Below are 22,283 nucleotides of genomic sequence, written 5' to 3'. Positions count from 1 at the left end.
CACTTCCTTAATATGAACAAAGTTTATGGTACTAAAAATATTGCTATCGAAGCCCTTAGGTTCTATGAGAAAAATTGACAAATCCTATTCTGCACATCAACGGGCACTCAACATAAAAACCACCAAAATTTACTTCAGTGCTATTTGTCTAGTTGCCACAAATATGCCCACCTCGATAGTTTTTGTTGATGAAGTTTCAGTACTAACGCCGTGGAGCACAATAAATGACGATAAGATATGAAAATAAAAGAAATTTATTAAATACAAATATACTCATGATTATAAACATAAAAATGAAAGTCTTGTTAAGGCATGGCCGCTCAATTCATTTGCCTCTTTGGCTTCCTTCCTGAAATTAAAAGGAAAAAACAATACATACTGATATCTAATAAAGTGTTACTTCAAAATTTGACTGTTTAAATTTGTCTGAATTTAATTTTAGAGAAGTTGAGTACTTACCTCCAGCAGCAGAGTATAAATAAAGATATGTCTTTTTTCAACTCTCTCGTGCTTCGCAAGGAGTAGATTGCGAGTCGTCGAAATCAATCGAGGAAAGTTGATTCATCGCGAACCACACGGATTTCAGCAAAATCGACGATATCACTTCACCCGCAAGAAAAATTCCCGGCTAAGTAGCTAATTTTGATGTAATTGAAGTAAAGTTCACTTCTTCATGTTCTTAGCGTCGATCTTACATCGACGTATCCATCGTACAGCGTAGAATTCAGAGCACGTAAACAAGTAATGTTACAACCGGTTCAACACCAATGCTCTAACAAAGATGGCTGAGTATCGGCGGAAGTTGTTCTTTTGACCATACTTTACCAAAATAATAAGCAAGCTGGAGCTATGCATTGCCGCTGTAATGTCAGCATAAATTTTTATATAATTTACGCATTCATATTCCCATGGAAATGATAGTTGATCGTAATATGAAATAATATAGGAAATACTTTCTCCTGTCAATGACTAGTTGAAGTCCAGCCCTGTCGCAGTGGTTTGAGCCATAGTACAGATCCAGTCATGTTACCCAGCCCAGTCACAGTCCACTTTTAGCCACAGTACACTTCCAGTCATGTTTTCTAACCCTGTCACAGTCCAGTTTGAGCTATAGTACAGTTCCAGTCCAGTTACCCAACCCAGTCACAGTCCAGTTTGAGCCATAGTACAGCTCCAGTCATGTTACCCAGCCCAGTCAAAGTGCAGTCTGAGCTCTAGCACAGTTCAAGCACAGTGATCCAGCACTGTTACAGTACAGTTCTTCTCAAATTCTAGCTGCCATAGTACAGTCTAGTACAGAAAAGTGTACTGTGACTGTGCTAAACACAGAGTTTAGTCCAGTTACAGTGCAGATTTAGTGCAGTCGCAGCACAGATTTTTTTGTATGGGCTGTCATGGTGGGCCGATTTAACTCTATTACCCTTGACCCCCATTATGACCTTCGGAGGTCAAAATATCAACAATACGGATGTACGAACAGCCTAACCGACTTTGGCACCCTTGAAAACCTATGGTTTGACACCTTGGTTGTCATGATGGCTCGACGTTTGACTCTATGACCTTTGACCCCAATTGTGACCTTCGGAGGTCAAAAAATCAACAATACGGATCTACGAACAGCCTAACCGACTTTGGCACCCTTCAAAACCTATGGTTTGACACCTTGGTTGTCATGATGGCTCGACGTTTGACTCTATGACCTTTGACCCCAATTGTGACCTTCGGAGGTCAAAAAATCAACAATACGGATCTACGAACAGCCTAACCGACTTTGGCACCCTTCAAAACCTATGATTTGACCCCTTGGTTTTTATGATTGCCCGACTTTTAACTCTATGACCTTTGACCCCCGTGGTGACCCTCGGAGGTCAATTAGTGATTAATACGGGTATTTGGACAATACCAATGACTTGGGCACCTTACAAAACCCATGGATCGACACCTTTGTTGGTATGCTATTCCTTTTGCCACCCTTATGACCTTGACGGTGGCCTTACTGGGTCAACGGTTGAATATTCGTAAATAAAAGTGTTATTTTCGGGTTTCTCGTGTCCGAAAACCTAAGAATTGACATATTGGTCAATGAAATTCACACTTTTGTCTATCTCGATTTTTTTAACATTGAAACCCCATAAGGCAAATTCTATTTTTTGGTTTGGACCCACTTTGTGAGGTCAAAAGGTCAAAATTGTAAAATTTTGCTTACACTTAACAAAACTTAGGACCTTTCCCCATAAGTGTGACAATTTTCATGAATATTGCTCCATGCAAAGTTACTAAAATTACAGGTCAAAAATGACACACGACCCTTGGGACAGTCTGTATGATAAAAATTCTTGCTATGGTCCTGTATCCCCAACCGCTTATTTTCCCTCAGCTCCCAATCGTAGCCTGAGCTGCATCCGGGCACAAAACACCGAGATTTACCCATGATATTTCGTAAATATCTTACTGGTGGAGAAATACTAAAAAAAACACCAAAATCGGTGAAATTCTCGGCTCACAGAGGATGATAACAGCCGCTCACTCATAAGCCGCCATTGACAACAAGCCAAATGAAAGGAATAGTAGTGCCCCGTTCACATTACGTTCTTTCTACGCCGGTTAGCCCCGACCATGGTTACAAAACGAGGTGTGAACGCAAGTTCCCGTTAACCGTGGTTGGGATTCTGACCACCGTTTTCCGACCATGGTTGGCGGTAGTTCATGCGTGTGTGAACGCAAGTTGGTTAAAAGCTGGTTAGAAAAAGAAGAAGGCGAAGCAGCAACGAAGTGGGATAGGAGGAAAGAAAACAGAAAATAAAGCATTCGAAGAGGAGACGGCCGTTATTGTTGAATTATATTCGTCAGAATTAATTCTAAGGAAAGTGTTATTGATTCATTCCATAATGTGTTGTATAGTATGAGACTTTAAACCTGATTTAAGTTATGCGATATACTTTATAGTTCGTAGTGAATTAGCTATTACCTCGTATTGTATTGTTACGGACAGATTGAATAATCTATATTAATATTTTGCTAGAATTAAGTAAATTGTGCGAAACTACCATAATAAAAATCCGAAGGTCACAATGATTTTAATGTTTTGGTAAGAGTTCTTTGTCCTAGTTTGAAAAAGATCACTTACGTTCATCCTTGAACAAAAGTTCTTCCCATATCAATATAAAGTATCAGGCTAACGGCTAGTCAGATGTAACGATAGAAAATAAATTTAGAAACGTCGGGTGATACCACATATTATATCACATCGCAAAAAATACCACGTTCTCTCTCTTATTTCATAAGTTAAATTTCAACAATCGTCACATTTCTGCAAGTTATTCGTCCACATTTGAAGATGAGGTAAAATAGTTTTTATTTACGGTATAGCATCAGATTGGATCATGTCCTTTGTCAAAATCAGAAAACAATAATAGCTAAGAATGTAATGCATCGAAAAGTGTATCTCCATCCCAAATCACAAGTGTCTCAAATTGAGGCTCAAGTCTCAAGATTAGGTCCTCGATTTTCTTCACCTACATCAATGATTTGTCAACACATCCGAATCAAGGGCAAGTAGTAGTATATGTTGTTGATATCAACCTAATTATCACTAATATTCGCTTTTATTCGTATTAAATAGAGCAGTAGATGAATGCAAGCCACACTATGGATGAAATGATTAGTTGGACGAACACATTTGAATTACCTTCTACTAGCAAGGAACAATGATTGTCGACGCTGGAATGCAATTTTTAATTTATAAGCAGCTCATAATATGCACATATGTTTAAATCATTGCAATTAACGCAAGAACTTTTCCCTGCACATTCTCTATTTCCTACCAACAAGTTATTCGCTCTTGTCAATTCATTTTTCACTTGGAATTACTTTACCACTCATCAGATGTCGCCAGGGTCTAACCATGGTAAGTGTGAACGCGCGTTGGTTCTGACGTCAACTTACGCTGGTTAAGAAAGATGGTAATGTGAACGGGGCATAGTGTCGGTCGCGCCACAAGTGGCAAAAGTTGGAACTTGAATTAATGCGCGGGACCCGTGTTCAAATTATGACTGCTACCGCCACCTAGTGGGGCCTCCTTAGTAATGTAAACTCTATGACTGAAGTATTCGATACCAACGTCTACTGAAGAATCCGGTGGCGTATTTCTTAATTACGAACAGTTGACGGCGACTTTGACGTGTAGTAGAGCGCTGCAATGCTCCTGGCGGCGTCTCACAGAGTTAAACGAGCGAGAATCGCGCGCTACTTGAAACGAGTGCGCGGGCCGGATGAAAGCCCTTCGCGGCCGGATCCGGCCCGCGGGCCGTACTTTGGAGACCCCTGGTCTAGATCGTTCTTTTCATAGAATGATCTGCCGTTTCCTTAGGAACAGTAAACTCAGTTTCCCTCATTGTAGTTTCCCAGTTACCCTACAAGACAGCGTAGGGATTATCCATTTTCCCTTCCATTCTAATAGGTATGGAGTCAGTTGGCACACTATAAAGGCCGTTTTACACGGTACACGGAATTTCGCAATCTGACGTACGTGCGAAGGCGCAATCAAAATTGCGTCGTGTAAAGCGGTGAATTGCTAGAGCACATGCGAGAATGCGTGGATGCGAGACGGCAAAATAGCCCCTGTTCTAATTTCGTTCATGCATTCGCGCAATTCCGCGCCATTTTAGAAATTAACGCAGCTCTAACCTGCGCAATTCCGTGCCCCGTGTAAAACGGCCTTAATAGATGGAAGATTGAAAATTTAGTGTTTCGACATTGTTTTTCCCTGGATTTCAGGCGCTTTTAGAGGGGGTCGATTCGATGACTTTCTTTTCGTAACTCGTCTCTGTCACCCCAAATATTCATATGAATCAGTCAGTCATAGTGTGGAAATGGGTTTCATAGTGTATAGATAAATTAATCGCGCAAGTCATTATAACAATTCGGTCTCGCAAGCAAATATAATCGGATTCAAATCCTTGCGGTGGCAGAGAATTATCGCAAGCTGCGCGATCCGTGCTTGAGTCTTGAATTGTGTACATTTCAAGCGCAACACTTTATTTATTTAGAAGACTATTGATCGTACCTCGTCTCGTTCGCCCCTAACATTTCTATGAGTCAGTGGACGGAAGTGATTTTTTTTCATAAATAAATTTGGACAGGGGCGGATCCAGGATTTTTTCTTGGGTGGCACAAGGGTCAGACAGGTCTTCTCATATTTGAGACTAAAAACAAAATACAACAATTACTGTAAAAAATATTCTCTTTAATTTGATATGAAGGTTATTAATAGTAAATTAAATGATTGAGGCTCCGTAATATACAGAATAAAACGAACGTAATGATAACTATATTCAAAATTCAGGCAGAGAATAAAAATAATAATAAAACTTAATTATATATAATAAAACTTGTCTATTTTTTAAGCGTCTGAGGAGGCACGTGCCCCCTCCCCCTTCTAAATCTGCCTGTGGATTTGGAGGTGGAAACCTACAGTTGATGTCATATGCTCCATGAGGGAAGGGTAGGAATGGAGAGAAACCTGGCGTCGGCATTATCCTGTTTTTAATCAAAGGCGCCATGGGGACCACGGCTTAACGTCCTATCCAACGGACGGAATGCAAGTGCCCTCTACCATGCCCTCAAGCAGGGATCCGGCAGAGGAATCGGGTTGGTGTGGTGGCTAGATGGCTAGGTGGCTAGAAATCCCGGCAGCGGCAGAGAATTTTCAGTGACTGCCCGATCCCTGCTTGACTGTTGTGTGGAGGACATTTCAAGCGCAACACTCCGTCCGTCGGATGGGACATTAATCCATGGTCCCCTTGGTGTCTTTCGTTAAGAGCAGGCTAATGCCGACGCCGGGTTTCTCAAAACCCTTCCTCACCTACCCTTCCCTCTTGGCGCAAATGACCTCAGCTGTCGGTCGCCTCCTCCAAATACCATACCATGGGATCGGGCAGTCTCTGTAAAATATCCTTCACCACCGGGTTCTGAACTCGGGCCCTCACGGTAGGAAGCTAACGCTCAAGCCCCCACACCAGCCCGTTCACCCCGACCATTGGTTCGGCGCAGTTCTCGAATCCGGTCTCCTCCGACCGCGCCGATGTTCCCAGCCTTTCCCGACCGACGCCGGTCGTATATCAAGGGAGTGCATCAATCAAGGGATTCCCTCATGGAAACCGACCACCATCGGTAGTGAGACGTTGAGCCAACCCATACAAGTGACCCGGAGACAAATCGTCAAAGTTTCAACTGTAATAAATATGTACGAAAATTCCACAGGGCAGAATCATCTCCTTGACCAGGATTCTGACACTGATATGCCAATTTCCGGTCGAGTGCATTTATTCTAGCTTAAGAAGTAGAAGTTCATAATTCTAGCTTAGACCTTAATCCGCCCCTGCCATAATTGCTCCGGAGAATTGCGTGGAAATTGAGAGTATTTTTCTACTTTAGATCCAATTACTATCAGAAATTTCGTTAGTGTGTTTGTGTCTAAGAGTTTATTTACTTCACGTTTGACTATATACAATAATTATAAGTTTTACGATAGTATTTTAACAAATGGAGATCATTTTTTCTTGGAGATACAGGCTAAAGTTGATAAATTTCGACTCTGTATTCTTTATTTTTTTAATTTCCATTACCCCATAAACAGCACATTTACGGCCAAGTTTCAAGCCATTCCGTGTAAGTTTCAAGATAGTACATAAGTTTTAAATTGGTAACTCGTCACGATTAGGAAGAAGGCCGGTTCAAATGTATCCTATTAAGGATTCGAGTCGCGGTAAACAGACGAGAAGCTTGGATTCTGGATCTGAAGAAAGTTAATTTCTTTTTACATCAATTTTATATTCTTTGCACTATCAAGACTACCTGGAAATGGAATCACTCTTCTCCATTTTTAACGGTTTTACTTCATCAAAATATTATTGATTACAAATTAATTCCTTCATTCGTTGAAGTTTAAAGTTGGAAGCTTGAGGTAAAAGGAGCTTGGTTAAGACACACTCGTTATTAAGCAAAATATTTTCTCTCATAATTCCTGCTTCATAATTCTTAGCAAGCATGTATATGGAGTCTCATGTGAGCCTGGGAGGCCTATATATTTTCCGTTTTGTTGCTTGATACACTGTATCAATAATTGTATGAATGAGTGTCGTTTCAATTGAAAGTGAAAGTTGTATTCACCGGAAATAAACGGAGGTATACGTGATGTACTTCTTAACTTTTATGGAACGTAAGTTCTCTCGTTCAATTGTGATCAATTCCACGACCTTCTACCGTACGTTTTCAGGCTTTTTAACTTTATGGCATTTTTATGTCTCCAGTAATTTAGAATTGATCAATACTTCGAGTTTTATTTGTTAAGAATTGTTGTTAACATACAACTAAAGCGAACTAAGTTCACGAAGAAAATGTTTCCGCACGACCCATGAATTTAATAGCTTTACAATTCACAGATGAGTGTGATGTTGGAGATCATGTAGAGAATAAACTTAAAGTATTAAATATAGATAGTATAATTGTTCCTCGCCTCTGCTTTCTCACTTTGTCTTGCGTAGTGGACGCATCACTCACTCGCAACTTATTTCGCCACAAACTGCTTGTTTTACGCTTATCATGTTGAATTTTCACGCAATTTATATTAGTCCCATTCCAACGTTTGTCTGCATTCAAAACTTCGAAGTTATTGTTCAGTATTTTCTCCCGGGCAAGATTTTTTTTGAGATAGGGGAACTTCATGATTTGGAAATAATTACGGACACTTCGTACGACCCAAGCGCTCCTAGAATAATGCGGCCGTCTACGAGCCATACACTAGAACAATTCGCTTAGCGCTGCGTAGTGGTTGAAGATTTATTTAATTAATTCGTACGCTACTCTACAATTAATATTTATCCAATGAAGTAAAATGGATTAAATTTAAAAATTTCTCTGAGTTCTGGGGGGGGGGGGGGAATCCCCCAAAACCCCCCTCGCTGCGCCAGTGCTCAACACCATCCCAGCCCAAATTACTCCACCCCCGCCTTAGATGAACGTTCAGCTTCACTTTCTATCACTAATTTCATTCAGCTCCCACTCCTCGTTAACTCATAAAAATACGACATCTGCTTCCAAAAACTTAAAAGTTGTACCCTTGGGAATGACACAGTAAGCGTCGAACCTGGTTGTGTAAAATAAACGCTGTGCGGAAAATTAGTGAGTTTTTTTTTGCGTGGATTCCCCGTATTTTTCATCATTTTCACTGGCGTTTCAGTTCTTGTGATTGGACGCTTATTGAGAGTGTACATTGTCACACCCTGAAGAAGCCTGCTGTACGGAAAGGGAAACTTCAAATAACTTTATTCCACTCATGCACAATCACAACATACCCGGTACAAAATCAGCTGAATACACGTATAGGTGCTCCATATGAACCTGTTTTTGGGCTACCACCATACATTGTTCCAACAGAACGGGTGCTTCTATGATACAAATTTTCTTCAGTTGAATTCAGCGATTATTTTTATTTCTTATCGTTTGTGCATTCAGATTTAAGAATTCAGTTATCATACCTGCACATACATAGAAAACTAACCCACGTGATAACTAAGTTACCTTTAGAAACACACAGCAGTTACATACACACAAAAGTGAAAAAGAATACGCGGCATTCACCCAAAAAAAAAGTTTCGTTGAAATCAATAGTCCGCCATAAGTTCAATTGCTTAGTAAAGTTACTGAGTCGTTATTGTTCCCATATTGCGTGTGCAATTGCATGCATACAAAAGTGGATGAAGGATACGCGACATTAACCCAATAAAGAAGTCTAATCTAAAGCTATGGGCCGCGAAAACTATTTCGTTTCATTTTTGATCGTTCAGTAAAATTACGTAGTCGTTGTTGCTCCTATATTGTGTCTGCAATTGCATTCGCAAAACAGTGAGAAAATAAAATGAGGAGTTCACCCAGAAAAGAAGTACAATTGAAATTAGTGGTTCGTGAAAGCTGCGATCGTTTACTGACATTACTAATTCGATGTTAATCGTAGCCTGCTCACGACAATAGGCTGCCAGGGCGTGATTGCTCTCCATGTTGTAGGCGACACTAATGTAATTTATCGCGTTTGTGTCCCGGCTAAACGGCTCTCGTTTCCGAGGCTTTCCGTCGCGTCCATCCGGTACGTCGCCTCCACCAGTCGACCTCCCGATAAGGAGCTCACATCTCTGCCCCCCTCAGCCACTTCCGGACGTACTCCCTCCCCCGCTGCCTCCCGAGCTCAGGGATTTGGTGTAGTCTGGCCCAAATACTCCCATTACAAAGTCATCAGGCCGCCCTGAGAAGACTATCTGTCCGTGAGTTGTCTTGGACCATTTTGCCCTCAGCAAATATCCAGGATGCTGGCTACAAGCGACCTAGCAGCTGCAAGAACGGACTAAAATTTATTTCACGAGTCTGGTGTTCCTGTCGGTAAGTTTGCCAAGCTATTCCAAAGTCATCTGGCAGACTGTGCTCAAACTGAATTGGCCCATGAAAATATTGTCAATACCTAGTCGATAACATTTCTTATTCGTGTAAATGCGTGAAAGAAATGCAAGGTGATCAATGTGTTCCGATCCAGAACAAATTCCTCATGTCCTCTCATGCAGCGTAAAAGGGTATTTAAGATTTTTGGTAGTCAAATTTATCTTTCATCTTTTTCGGTCCTAGTCCATGTGAAGACATAATTATATCAACACTTATTGTGTTGTTAATATCGTCGTGAGTACAAAATTGTATGTGCAGATTTATTATTATTGGTTGCCTTTGGTGGACTATTTCAGATATTTTCAGGAGCTATGAACGAATATCAAGTATGCTGAAGATATGTAGACTTAGCTGGTAGAACGGATGAAATCTTCGAGATTGCTCCACTCCATAAATTTCACAATTCCTTGAAAACATTTTGTCGTTTTTACGTCATTAAGGCTTTGCATGCAAAATTCGGTTTTGGTTAGAGGATATTGAATTGGTATCAGGTAATGAGGAGTGTGTAGTTATGTGAGAGTGTGTGAGAAAATGTAGTTAAGCTGTATGCTGAGTAGTCCTTTTTTTTCGCGGTGGAGGAAATCATTTTTAAAATGTCAAAAGATAACTGCATAACTAAGGAACGCTGTATAATGTAAGTGCTTTTTGGTTTTGTACTTCTAAGCCGTCATTACAATTCTGTGCATTGGAAGTAGTTATTGGGCCATTTTGCTGACGATTACAGACATGTCAAGATATATTTTTTGCATGGATATTTAGTTTTCTTATTAGTTATTATAAGAGAAATATTAATTGATAAAATACTCTTTGCATTTCTAGTTGTTCTTAGTACGTCCGTTCCTGAGTACTTTTATTACACGGTAAAACATTAGATTCCGGTTAATTGGGACATATCGGGACTTGTGCACTTTGCCCCAATTAAGCGGCTGCCCCAATTAGGCGAACTCTCTTGTATATTGGCATAAAAACTTTGAAATGGCAGAAAGAAGACTAAATAATGTTTAAAATGCAACATAATTTTATTAAGCGATTAATTTGATTAATAAATAAGCGAGTTTAGTTAAATTATAATCATTTTTAAGAATTATAACAATTTAGTAAAAAATATTTTTCACAGCCTCTGGCGACGCCGAATGAATGTCTTTTAATAAGTCCTATTAAAGAAAAGTCCCATCCTCTTGCGGATAATATAACAACAAGAGCTTTCAAACTAGGGCAAGAATAGGAACATTTGTGAAAAATAAGAGTAAATCAAAGAGGGAATTAATAGTATTCTGAAAACAAAAAATTTTAATTTCGTCACGAGTACAGAGTCTATGTCGCCGACTCATGGCCCAATAAAGCGGCATGCTCTCCCAATTAAGCGGAGAATACTCTGGGATATTCTTCTGTTCTTCAATATCTGCCCCAATTAAGCGGCTGCCCCAAATAACCGGCGGACCCATCAAGCGGAATCAACTGTACTGCGTAATGAGGAAGAGTCTGTAGATATCTGCCTAAAATAGACGTGAGTGGCTCTCTATCAACTGTTCCGTTCGCAACAACTTGCTTTAAGGAAAATTTTACAGGCGTGGTAGGGTATATTGATTAGGTATCATACCAATAAATATGATGGATTCCTTTAAACACAGCGTAAACCGCAAAGCATTGATTTAATTTTCCGAGAGATTAAGATAATTTTATACCTCCCGGTATGCAAATGCTATCCTCCTTGCTACTGGGTAATATCAAGACAACATTTAACTCTTCTCCTTTAATGACTTTTCTAAGTAACGCCTTTTTGAGTTGCTATGAACCCACAGACGCTCGAGTTGAGTTTTCAGCTCCATTGCAATGCGAAGTTGAGTTGAGCTGTTTTAAACACGGCTTAAGTTTTAAACGTACATTCGATTTGTATTTTTTTTAATAATGGATTTAAATCAAACGAAAAACACACCTACACCAACGCTAATAATCATTTCTTTTAGCCGAGATTCAAAGCTTAACTTGACCGAGCTAAATGATTTTTTTCATGGAAAATTTCACCATTAGCGTAAATAATTTTCCACCAGAGTTCGTGACTGTGTACGAAGTCACGTTTCATATCCAGTGCATTGGAATCGTCGCTGAATGTCGACCAAGTGGGGTTTTCTCTCCCATAGTGACTCGACCAGTACGATATGCGTTTGTGCCACAACATGGACTTGAACACCTTGCTCGGCAAACCTGATATTTGTCTTAGAGTAAGATTGATCGCTGGTTTAACTGGTAGCATACCTGTCCGGTGCTTGGTAGATCCGGGTTTGAATCTCGTCCAAGGCCATTGATTTTTCATTGCAAATTACACGTCCTGTGTGGTTATCTTTGCCCCCATGCACGTGACTGCGTATTAAGTCCCTTTTTATGTTCAAGAAACAATGTAGTTAAGCTGTTCGCGGAGTAGTGCAATCTTTTCGTTGCCGAGGAAATCATTTTTAAAATGTCAAAAGATGATTGCATTACTGAGGAACGCTGTGTAATGTAAGTGCTTTTTGGGTGTGTCCAGTCTCCTTATCGTTTTCTCCCTCATGGAACCTATTACTGTCCATGTTTGAAAACGTGATAAAAATTTTAACCTGTGTCGAGGGGATCTAAAAATAAATATTACAGAAATGTCTCTTTCTATCGTTCTGTATATGCTTCGTTGATACTGTACCTTCAGTGATAAATGAGGTATCACTATAAACGTTGGTTTACCGGCTTCTAACAAAAAGTTCAATCTCAATCACTAGGTATTTTCCCATTAATTTGACTTAAAAGTTTCGATTTTTCCATATCGATTACTCGCTCGAGGCATGTCGAATCCATGGATTTTTTTTAAATTCTAACTTTCGAAAAAAAGTTTAAAAACAATGTGGCCTTTGCAATGACAGCTAATAGAGCACAGGGTCAGACTCTTTAGAGAGCCGGATTGAAATTGCCAGAACCCGATTTTTCAAATGGACAGTTTTATGTAGCATTTTATGGATTTCGCTCTAACCGTGATATTTATGGTTGTATTAAAGACACTAGAGATGGACGGATCCAGGATTTTTTTCGGATCCGGATTCGGATATTTTCGGATCCAAATGCATTTTCGAATTCCTGACGCTGAGATTCCCCCGATGATTGTTCAATCTCTTGGGAAGAGTCACACTATGTGCCAGTCATATTTTGCCTTTTTTATTTTCCAGGGCTGAAATTCTCCTACGTAACCTCTGCGAGAGCTTTCAAACAAAACGGTTCATGAGTAGGATAAGAATCGCATGCGACGGCGCATTCCAAGATAGACTCGAAACTCTTTCCACCCTTATGCATTTGCATTCACTGAAGCTATTATTTAAATATTTCGGATCCAGATCCGATGTCTTCCGCGACTTTGGATCCGATGTATCCGATGAAGGGCAATATCTGCGAATATTTGGATCCGAAGTATCCGATCCGACCATCCCCAAAAGAAACTCGTGACCAAAAAGTTAGAGACGACAACATTCTTACTTCTAATGTTGTCTTTAAAGAATATTTGTAAATTGCGTACTATTATTCAGTTACAGACGTCATGATCGTTCCCACTGGTACCAAACTCTCTTGCCTGTACTGTATTCGTATGTTTTGTATATTTTTGCAAGAAATCAAGTGTAAAGAAAGTACTTTATGATACGCCTTCTTCTCCATTTAAAACCCAAGCACATCGTTTCCTTAACCCTACGGAACTCGCGCTGAGCCTGTTAGACTCACCTCGTTAGTATTTTCTTATCAGATCCCGACCATTTCTCAACGATGCGCTCAGAATCTCTTCACCTTTTCCTTTCTCTATTAGTAATGTTTTACATGCTCAGTATACCCCGATCAATCTATCACAAGGTTGGAATAGAACACTTTTTCTTTATATGCACGTGGTCCAAACCCGTGAGGATCCACGCGAGTGCTCGCGTTACTTTTTTGAAGTTATGGCATTGTATTTTATAATCCTACCTAAATAAAGTAAGAATTAAATATGTCATCAGTCTTAATGTAATGGGAATATTTTAATGAAATGGACCTTTTATGTATTGTTAATTTGATGTAAACAAAAAAAGAAGGAATATTATCGACTTTCATATGTTGAGACTTAAATAAATAGAGCCGGTCAGGCTCAGCGCGAGTACTTGCGTTCCAAAAGCGGGCGCGAGTTCTGCAGGGTTAACATAATCATTCCCTGATAGCGTAAAAGCGCGAAATTTTCGTACGGGTTGGCTAGACGTAAAATAATTGATGGTCGCTTGAAGAGTTCTCTGCATCGCCACCGGGTCAGGAGCTGTATTACTGCCGACGTTTCGATGTCCGACTCGGCTATCGTCCTCGGGCCTGTGGGCACTCACAGCTCTGAGGATTCTGCCCGATTCGGACATGGAAACGTCGGCAGTAATACAGCTCCTGACCCGCTGCCGATCCCGAGAACTCCTCACGCAGTCTATTCGCCGGGAAAGCACTTAATCTTTTCTAATTGATGGGTGCTTCGTGGGATGGAGATTCGGCTTCGACACGAGCTCTTAAGATTCGGAAAAATTAGTGGCCCACGGAACGGGAGAATCACGTACGTGGCGACGTCAGAAGGTCGTGGCGAATTTGGGTCAGGTCCTGAGGCAGAGCGGGAGTTTTCCGAGGCGAGAGTAGACCGACACCGGGTTTCCCTCCAGACGCTGGCCAGTTTGCCACGTGAGCTTGACCGTGGTGAACGAGGTAGCCCGTGAAAGTTGCTTCCGGCTCGAATATTTGGGATTGCATCATCCATTGAAGCGCGTACAAGGTCGACCTTGGCATTAAGTGGTTCGCTGGGGAATCGCCTTAATTACATTGTCGGTAGTGTGGAAACTCGCCGAGTGGAAATCATGTTTCTTGACCCAGCGTCTAATTTAAATCCCATAATGGGCGCTAGCGTGTTCTTGACTTCAAAACCTCGCGGTGAGCTATGGTATCGCCAAACCCTCATCTTTATACTCCTTCCAAATAAGCAGTAGCTTGATTAACCTCCTAATATAATTACGAATTTCACTATATACGCTATGTCAATAAGTATAATGGATTTTATGCTTGTGCTGGCGTCATGAGGTTTTCCGTTTTTTTACCGCTTCGACTTTACGAATACTTCACGAGTCATACCTTATTTTTATCCCTCCGAAGATGAGTTTACAATAAATTGTAAGAAAATGGATTATTGTACAATAACTTTTAAGAAATTGGGGTAGAATAGCGAAGTAATTCTCCTATTTTGGTTTCAGTATTCCTTAAACTTCTTAATATAATATTATTGTTATCGAATTTATTTACGAAATTTAATGTAATATAAATGTTATGCTTGCAATATGCCGCTATGAAATGTAAATGGAACCCTCTGACAAGCCTTATGGCTATGAAGGACCAAGTTGACGTTTACTACACACTACTGTAGCAAATATACGCTAAAAGTGGTGCGAGGATTCCAGTATAGAATAACAATCAGACCATACGGTCCCTTCACGAATGATTACATAAAATATGATTTCTTATATTTAGAACATATGATGAGAGCAAAAGAGAGCGAATTAGCCAAAACTATGGCAGTTTAATGGAATAATGGCCCGCGTTTGACTCCTATCCGAAGTATCCAAAGAAAAGTTACGTTTTTACGTCCCAAATTATTTAAATAATGCGTGTTTACCAATCAACGTTTAACAATTTGACCTTTCAGACGGTATTCGGGGCAAAAGATTTAGTTTGACGTTTAGTTTATGGCAGAGAAGGCCATTGAAATGTTGGCAGCAATGTCAATGTTGACCCGCCTGATTTCCCGTGAAGACTTCATCAACAATACAAGTTAGCTTGAACAGAATGGTATCATAGTTTTGGATCCATAAGCTTAGAAACAGTACATGGCTAAAATAAATATGAAAGGCATTATTTTATATTTTGCTAGCAAAGGAGGTCATCCATGGAAGCAAAAAATTAAAACAACACTTGCGAAAAGTTGGAATAACATGCCTGTTACGAAATCAGCAGTCGCAGTGGAATCTCCCCCAAAATGTTCACGCCAACTTCGGAAAAATTGAAAGCACTGGAAAATGAGGCTCGCCGTCTGAGATGACGTTGGGCAATCGGATTGTGCGCGAGTGCTAATTTCATTATGCGAATAACCTTCAATTGAAATCTGACGGATTCGCAAATATGTGCTTAAATGAGTGGAATATAATGAATTATAATTAGATTTTTGCTAGCAAGTATGTGTCACATTTTTCACCGCGGGAAGCTAAAATTTAATGATTTTGAGGAAATCTAAGAAAGACCGAGATTGAAAATTTACACTATTCGAAGGCAGAAAATGAATTTGCGTACATTTTCCTAGCTCTAATTTCGTTGCTATTAAAATAGTTTTTAGGATCTTTGCGTTTGCTTCTGGCCAAAAAGAGTTTGCTAGTACCAGCCAGAGGAAACTCTGTAAATACTTCTGCCACCAGCGGGCATTGAACCTGGACCCATTGGATGGAAAGCCATCACTCTTGCCACCACACCAACCCGACCCCCTTGAATTTGTTTCGCTGCCGCACAACTGCAAACCGCCAGTTGCATAATGTTTTTGCTTCTGTGGAGGATTTCGTCAATAAACGCATCCCCGTGGAATAAACAGTGGCATTTTGTGATGCACGAGCGGAGCTTCCGGATGTAGAGATAAGGTGGAGCTGCTCCGACTGTTAAAACTCGCAGAGAGGCAATGTGCTGGATTTCGTCCAGGAAGAAGGCTCGACTTTCTCTCGGCCCCGAAAATATCTCCTCATGAGACGTCGCTCGCCCTCCGCGGAATCGGAAAATACTGGCCGCATAAATTTAGCGTTGCAACTCCTCTGCTGCAAGAAGTCTTTGTCCGGTGACGAAAATCTAGGCAGAACATGTCACGGGCTTAGAACGGGCACAGAAAATAGGTTCGTTCAATCAGATCCGGAGTCGTAAGACATTAAAAGTTCGGAAGAGGGAAGGTAATGATATGTTACGCCTGAAAAAATCTTCCCCTCTCAGCAAATGTTTTCCGAAAATTTCAGTTATTGTACGACATCACCAGAAATGGCATGTAATTATTATATCAGATCCGGAGTCGTAAGACATTAAAAGTTCGGAAGAGGGAAGGTAATGATATGTTACGCCTGAAAAAATCTTCCGCACTCAGCAAATATTTTCCGAAAATTTCCGTTATTGTTCAGCATCACCAGAAATGGCATGTAATTATTTAAGGAAGGCAGTCTCGGTACAGGTGATTTTTCAACTATCAGGTGTATATTTAAAGTCATCTTGAATTTTATTTCTAGATTTAATGTGAATATTCAGTACTTATGTACGTGGGCGTGGTAAGGTGAATTTTATTTCTAAATTTAATGTGAATATTCAGTACTTAATGTACGTGGGCGTGGTAAGATGCTTGTATCTTTGAGGCTGCCTAAAGCCTCCGAGTTGTTTGAACTTAAATAATAGAAATTTGCCGCCCAAATTTCATGAGTTGGTGACGTCATTAGAGCTCCAGTTCATTGGCTCCATCTGGGAGAACCGCTTATTTAGGGAAGAAATGGATTTTAGTAGTGAAAACACAGGTGAATCTTGAGAGGCCGATGCGAGGAGGACAGAAAAAGCAGAGAAGCGGTTACCCTCTTAACAGGAGCGTGTGACGTCATCGAAATATCTGCATAAGGGCTAAACCCGTCGAGTTTTCGACGCGAAGGGCTTGATAAGTTGGAGGCAGACGGAAGTACAGAGTTTAACGAGTCTCTTTGTTTTTATAACTCAATCATAATTGACTGTAAATTATCATTCTTGAAGCCTGTTGTAAATGGTGCAAGTGTATGAATGGCCTTGTTTTCTCGTCTTTACTACACAAAATTTACAATTATTGAGGAGAGTGATAACTAAAGGGTATATGTTTAAACTCATCTTCAACTTTAATGCTAGAATTTAATGTCAACTCAAACTACGAACGCGTGGTAAACAGCTTTTTTCCGCTGGGAAAGGGTGTTTTTTTCAGTGGTCACCCAACGCTGAAATAGGTGAAAATAGAAGAACAATTTTCGGTGCTTTTTAAGAAACTCAATGGTTCACATGGTTTTTCGTGCATATCCTATCGTTTTATTTTCTGTTTTGAATGTAAGAAATGGTGTTTTTATATCAAATCGTTATAAATCAAATGTTATATCAATTGATATCTGGCCCGATATTTTTCATCGGGCTCCAACTAACGGGCAATCTTTAATCGCCAATTTTTGAATGTCAATATCGGGTTCGCGATGAATTCAAGTACCGTTATATTTATGATTTATCGCCCAGGGCTAATTACATCTGATGTGTTGTGCGCAATCAAAATCTTCACCTGATTTTTAATTGGTGCCTATATATCAGGCTAAACTTATATGAGGTAATAAAGACATTCATACATTTCTATTTTTGTTTTTTTTTACCGGACTAATGCCTCAAGTAAAAAAAAAATCACTTTTGGAGCAGAGAAAGATCGAAATGGTCTTCGGGGTAGGCAAAAGATATGTAATCTTGCAATTTTTTGTATTTTCCGTATTCCTCGAATTATTCGTTTTTTTCGCCCGATTCTAACTTCACATTGATAAAATACTGAATAAAATACTATTTAAAACTAAAATGAGCTTTGAGTGTCCATTACTTCCTCAGATGAAGCTCATAAATAATGGGTCGGTTTAGCGACAAATGATGTCTTTTCGTTTTTATTATGATTTAAGCTAAGTATATGTAAAAGAACCACGCTTGCGGTTAAATGCATTATAAAAGACTTCCATACTAAAATAATATTCACATAAAAAGGCTTAAAATCGACGCATTCTTAGTGCGATTCAAAATAACATTATGATATTAAGATTCATCGATATATTGCGCAGTGTCAGATGTGAAGGAATTTTTTAACTCCATGACGCTGTTCCTCAACATTTTGACGGAAGGAAAACGTAAATACTTGCGTTCAGCTCCAAACATCAAGGAAAGTCAAAAAGAGACAGAGTTGAAATGTTTTCTCGCCACAAAGTCAGAAGAAAGCTAATGGAAGTTGCCACCTGGAAAGATTAATTTCCTCTCGTCACCGTTCTCATGCTCCCTGCCACAAGCTTTGCCTTTAGCTCTTGAGGTCCTGAGAAGATTTCGGTACAAAGGGATAGGATTGATTTCACACCACGCAGTCGCGGCCTAGTGAAATTCGTACCAACAAGCATTCACAGTCGGGCAGGTGCGTTCAGTCACCGATAGGGTAGTTTTCTTCATCAAAAAAACAAAAGGCATTGAATGCGAATCGTTACCCACCATTAGTGTATTCATAATATACAAATTATTTGGTTTTAGAAGTACCAGTTTAGACGAATGGCAATGGTCAATTGTAACCGCATTTGAAAAAGGCCAAATTGGCGCCCATGCGATTCCACTCCACGTGACGTCACAGGGACCTAGTTTCTATATGAGTAGTTAGGAGTTTTTCATCGTCTGAGATTACCAGTGCATGCATGAGGTACAGAGCTCAGGGAAACATCTCTTAATAATCACCTATTAAGACTGGCTATGGTCAGAAAGTTTACTTCGTTTGATAGGGTATTAATAATCCTTATTTAAGCCAAGAGCTACTTGCTAGCAGCCTGCATCGCAGTGGCGCACATATCCTCGCCCCAAGGTCACCTCACACGGCGGCAGCGGGGACCAGAATGACGTCACACAGGCTTATTTAAGCCAAGAGCTACCTGCTAGTAGTGTACTCTGCTACCTGCTAGCAGCCTGCATCGCAGTGGCGCACATATCCTCGCCCCAGTGTCACCTCACACGGCGGCAGAGGGGACCAGAATGACGTCACACAGGCTTTTCCCAGCATTCATACTTAGCCGTCACGTTTTCGCGCTCTTGAAAATTTTCACTTTTCATTTAATCGCGGAAAATAGATATCGTCATTTAAAAATCTGAAGGCGTGAAATGCGTACTCCAGGAGTAATTATCTTTCGATTTAGGCAATAAAAAATAATAGGGAACCACCATATTGTGTGATTCAAGGCGAGAATTTATTATGGCAAAAATAAAAAATAAAAATAAAATGGACATGAATGACACAAAGAATGTATCTTCGCGAAAGTCATGTACTTATGTTGCAATGATCTATAATGTTAATGAGATTAAAAGCCACAGAAGAAACATATAGTTAGCTTTGTCTTAATTTGAATGAATGGAATCCTGAAAGGCTGTGGATTTCTGTACATCAATCGTAATATTGCACTTTAGTAGTATGCAGTCCAGCATATACGGATTTTTGTATTTATAACATGCGAATTTTTCCGCGTGTATGAGTGCCGAAAGATTCGTTAGTTATTTGTTCTTGATGCAGCTTCCGACAGAAGCTAATTTTGCGTTTAAATCATGCATCTACCGTATAGAATGCTTTTGTTCTAATTTAATGCAAATGCAAGATGAGTTGATGGAATTTCTGTTTACTCTCTGGAATCCATGCATTGAACTCCGATTTACTGCTGATTGTGATAATAAGGGTTCACACGCTCACATATCGGAAACGGGTGGACGTCCGACAAAACTTGTGTAAATACTTAACTATAAAATTTCATAGATTCTATGCACTTCAGTGGAATTAATCTGGTTAAATGATCGTCAAAATAAATGGTAAAATGCGCCTAAAATTTCAAACGTCATCCACTGCATTTCAGTAGACATGTATACTTAAGTGGAATCAATCTGGTCAAATTATCATCATAATATATGCTAAAACTTTGATGGATTGTCATTTAATAACGATGCTCCTTTTAATGGAGCAGTTAAGTTTGTACCTTATTACCGTTCCTTGCGTGCATTCGAAAAAAGCTGATATTTTGGCAGCACTCGGATGGAATCCACTCAGAGTCAATCACTGTACCCGGTCAAGTGGTTAATAATATAATAGCGGAGGGGAATGAGTGCGCTTTGTCAACGTTCGCTTGTTTCTGCTGGGTAGTGGGCGGATGAGCGCGCCGGCAAATCAAGACCTACTTCCGTCCTTGTCCGTGCTCATCACGTGCAGAGCTGGGAAGCAAAACCGCTGACGAAACTTTGCTCTCATGAATATACATTAACAGTGGCTCTTCGATTAAGTTGAACCACTTGTTTTAAGGCCTAATTGTACGTCGGAAAATTTAATGGGAGTAGGATTGAGGAGGCAGATTCATTGATCATGATCTAATACGTTTGTGGGTGAAAACTGACGTTCAGACCCTTGGCAACCAAGCTCATGCATATTAATGTAGTCTAGGATTATTATACTGCATTTCATCACCTCCTTATTTTCCATAATATTGACTAATTCACTCATTTTTATAAATTGTCAATTGTGACAGGGTTTAAAAATTAGGAGAGCCATATTTTTCTTTTTTTCGTTCATTCGCCTACTTATAAAGCCATCCGTGGCAAAAATTGGCGAAGTCAACCCTTTCGCAGATAAGATAATGTCGTCACAAAACTCCTGCCGAGTGAGTCCTTTGCTTCTCAGTCTCGCGCCTCTTCCTCCCGTGGTTCCTTGCTGTTTACCCTTTCGTTATCGGTACTCTCCCTGCATGAATGGTTCGCTCTGAAAGATTTTGTAAATATGGATTGCAGTGACGTCACCAACTCATCAAATTTTAAATTGTCAATTGTGATAGGGTTTAAAAAATTAGGAAAGCCATATTTTTCTTTTTTTCGTTCATTCGCCTACTTATAAAGCCATCCGTGGCAAAAATTGGCGAAGTCAACCCTTTCGCAGATAAGATAATGTCGTCACAAAACTCCTGCCGAGTGAGTCCTTTGCTTCTCAGTCTCGCGCCTCTTCCTCCCGTGGTTCCTTGCTGTTTACCCTTTCGTTATCGGTACTCTCCCTGCATGAATGGTTAGCTCTGAAAGATTTTGTAAATATGGATTGCAGTGACGTCACCAACTCATCAAATTTTAAATTGTTAATTATGATAGGGTTTAAAAAATTAGGAAAGCCATATTTTTCTTTTTTTCGTTCATTCGCCTACTTATAAAGCTATCCGCAGCAAAAAATTGGCGGAATCAACCCTTTCGCAGATAAGATAATGGCGTCACAAAACTTCTGCCGAGCGAGTCCTTTGCTCCTCGGTCTCGTGCATCGACCTCGCGTGGTTCCGTGTTATTTACACTTTCGTTATCGAATCTCTCCCTGCAGGAATGGCTCGCTCTGAATGAGTTTATAAATATGGATTGCAATTACGTCACCAACTCATCAAAATTGTCAATTAAGATAGGGTTTAAAACATGAGTTTACCCACATTTTAACGTTTTTCGTTCCGTCGCCTCATTCTGGAGCTATTCGCGGGGAAAAATCAGCGGACTCAAACTTTTCGCAGATAAGTTGATGACGTCGCGAAACTCCCGCCGAGCGAGCTATCATTTGCTCCGCATTCTCGCGCATCGACCTCGCGCGGTTCTTTGTTGTTTGTTGTTACACTGTCATTTACGTTCCTCTGCCTGCATGAGTGATTCTCCTTGTACGAGTTTATAAATACGTACTCCAAAGGTGTCTTTCGCTTTGTTTAATTTTAAACAAATGCGAGAATGGCTGAATGAATGAGAGTATTTCCTTCATCGTAACGTATTTTTCTGTTCCATCGACCGATTTCTCTATGAATGCGATTTCGGGCCCAAGTGAGCGACCTCATTCCTCTGCATTGACGCGGCAAGGGCGGATTAAGGTCGTTGTTTTGGAGGAGGCGGTTCATTATTTTCTGCTCCGCCGTGGTAGTATACAACATCTCTCCGCGAAA

At 40.2% G+C, this 22,283-nt stretch overlaps 1 protein-coding gene across 6 annotated transcripts in view; it reads left to right on the top strand.

Moving 5' to 3' along the window:
* Nucleotides 1-22,283, top strand: part of LOC124170921 (beta-1,3-galactosyltransferase 5-like) — a 460,441-nt gene that overhangs the window by 389,807 nt on the left and 48,351 nt on the right. The window contains exon 1 of one of the 6 annotated variants that reach the window (XM_046549981.1): nucleotides 9,265-9,432. The exons of the other annotated variants lie outside the window; for them this stretch is intronic. The gene's annotated coding sequence lies outside the window, so the exon portion shown is untranslated. Of the gene's footprint in view, nucleotides 1-9,264; nucleotides 9,433-22,283 lie in introns of those variants that run through there. 6 annotated transcript variants of the gene reach the window in all.

Source organism: Ischnura elegans, chromosome X (assembly GCF_921293095.1).
Source record: "Ischnura elegans chromosome X, ioIscEleg1.1, whole genome shotgun sequence".
In the NCBI taxonomy this organism is placed as follows: domain Eukaryota; kingdom Metazoa; phylum Arthropoda; class Insecta; order Odonata; family Coenagrionidae; genus Ischnura; species Ischnura elegans.
This window is presented reverse-complemented; position numbering and strand designations above follow the sequence as displayed.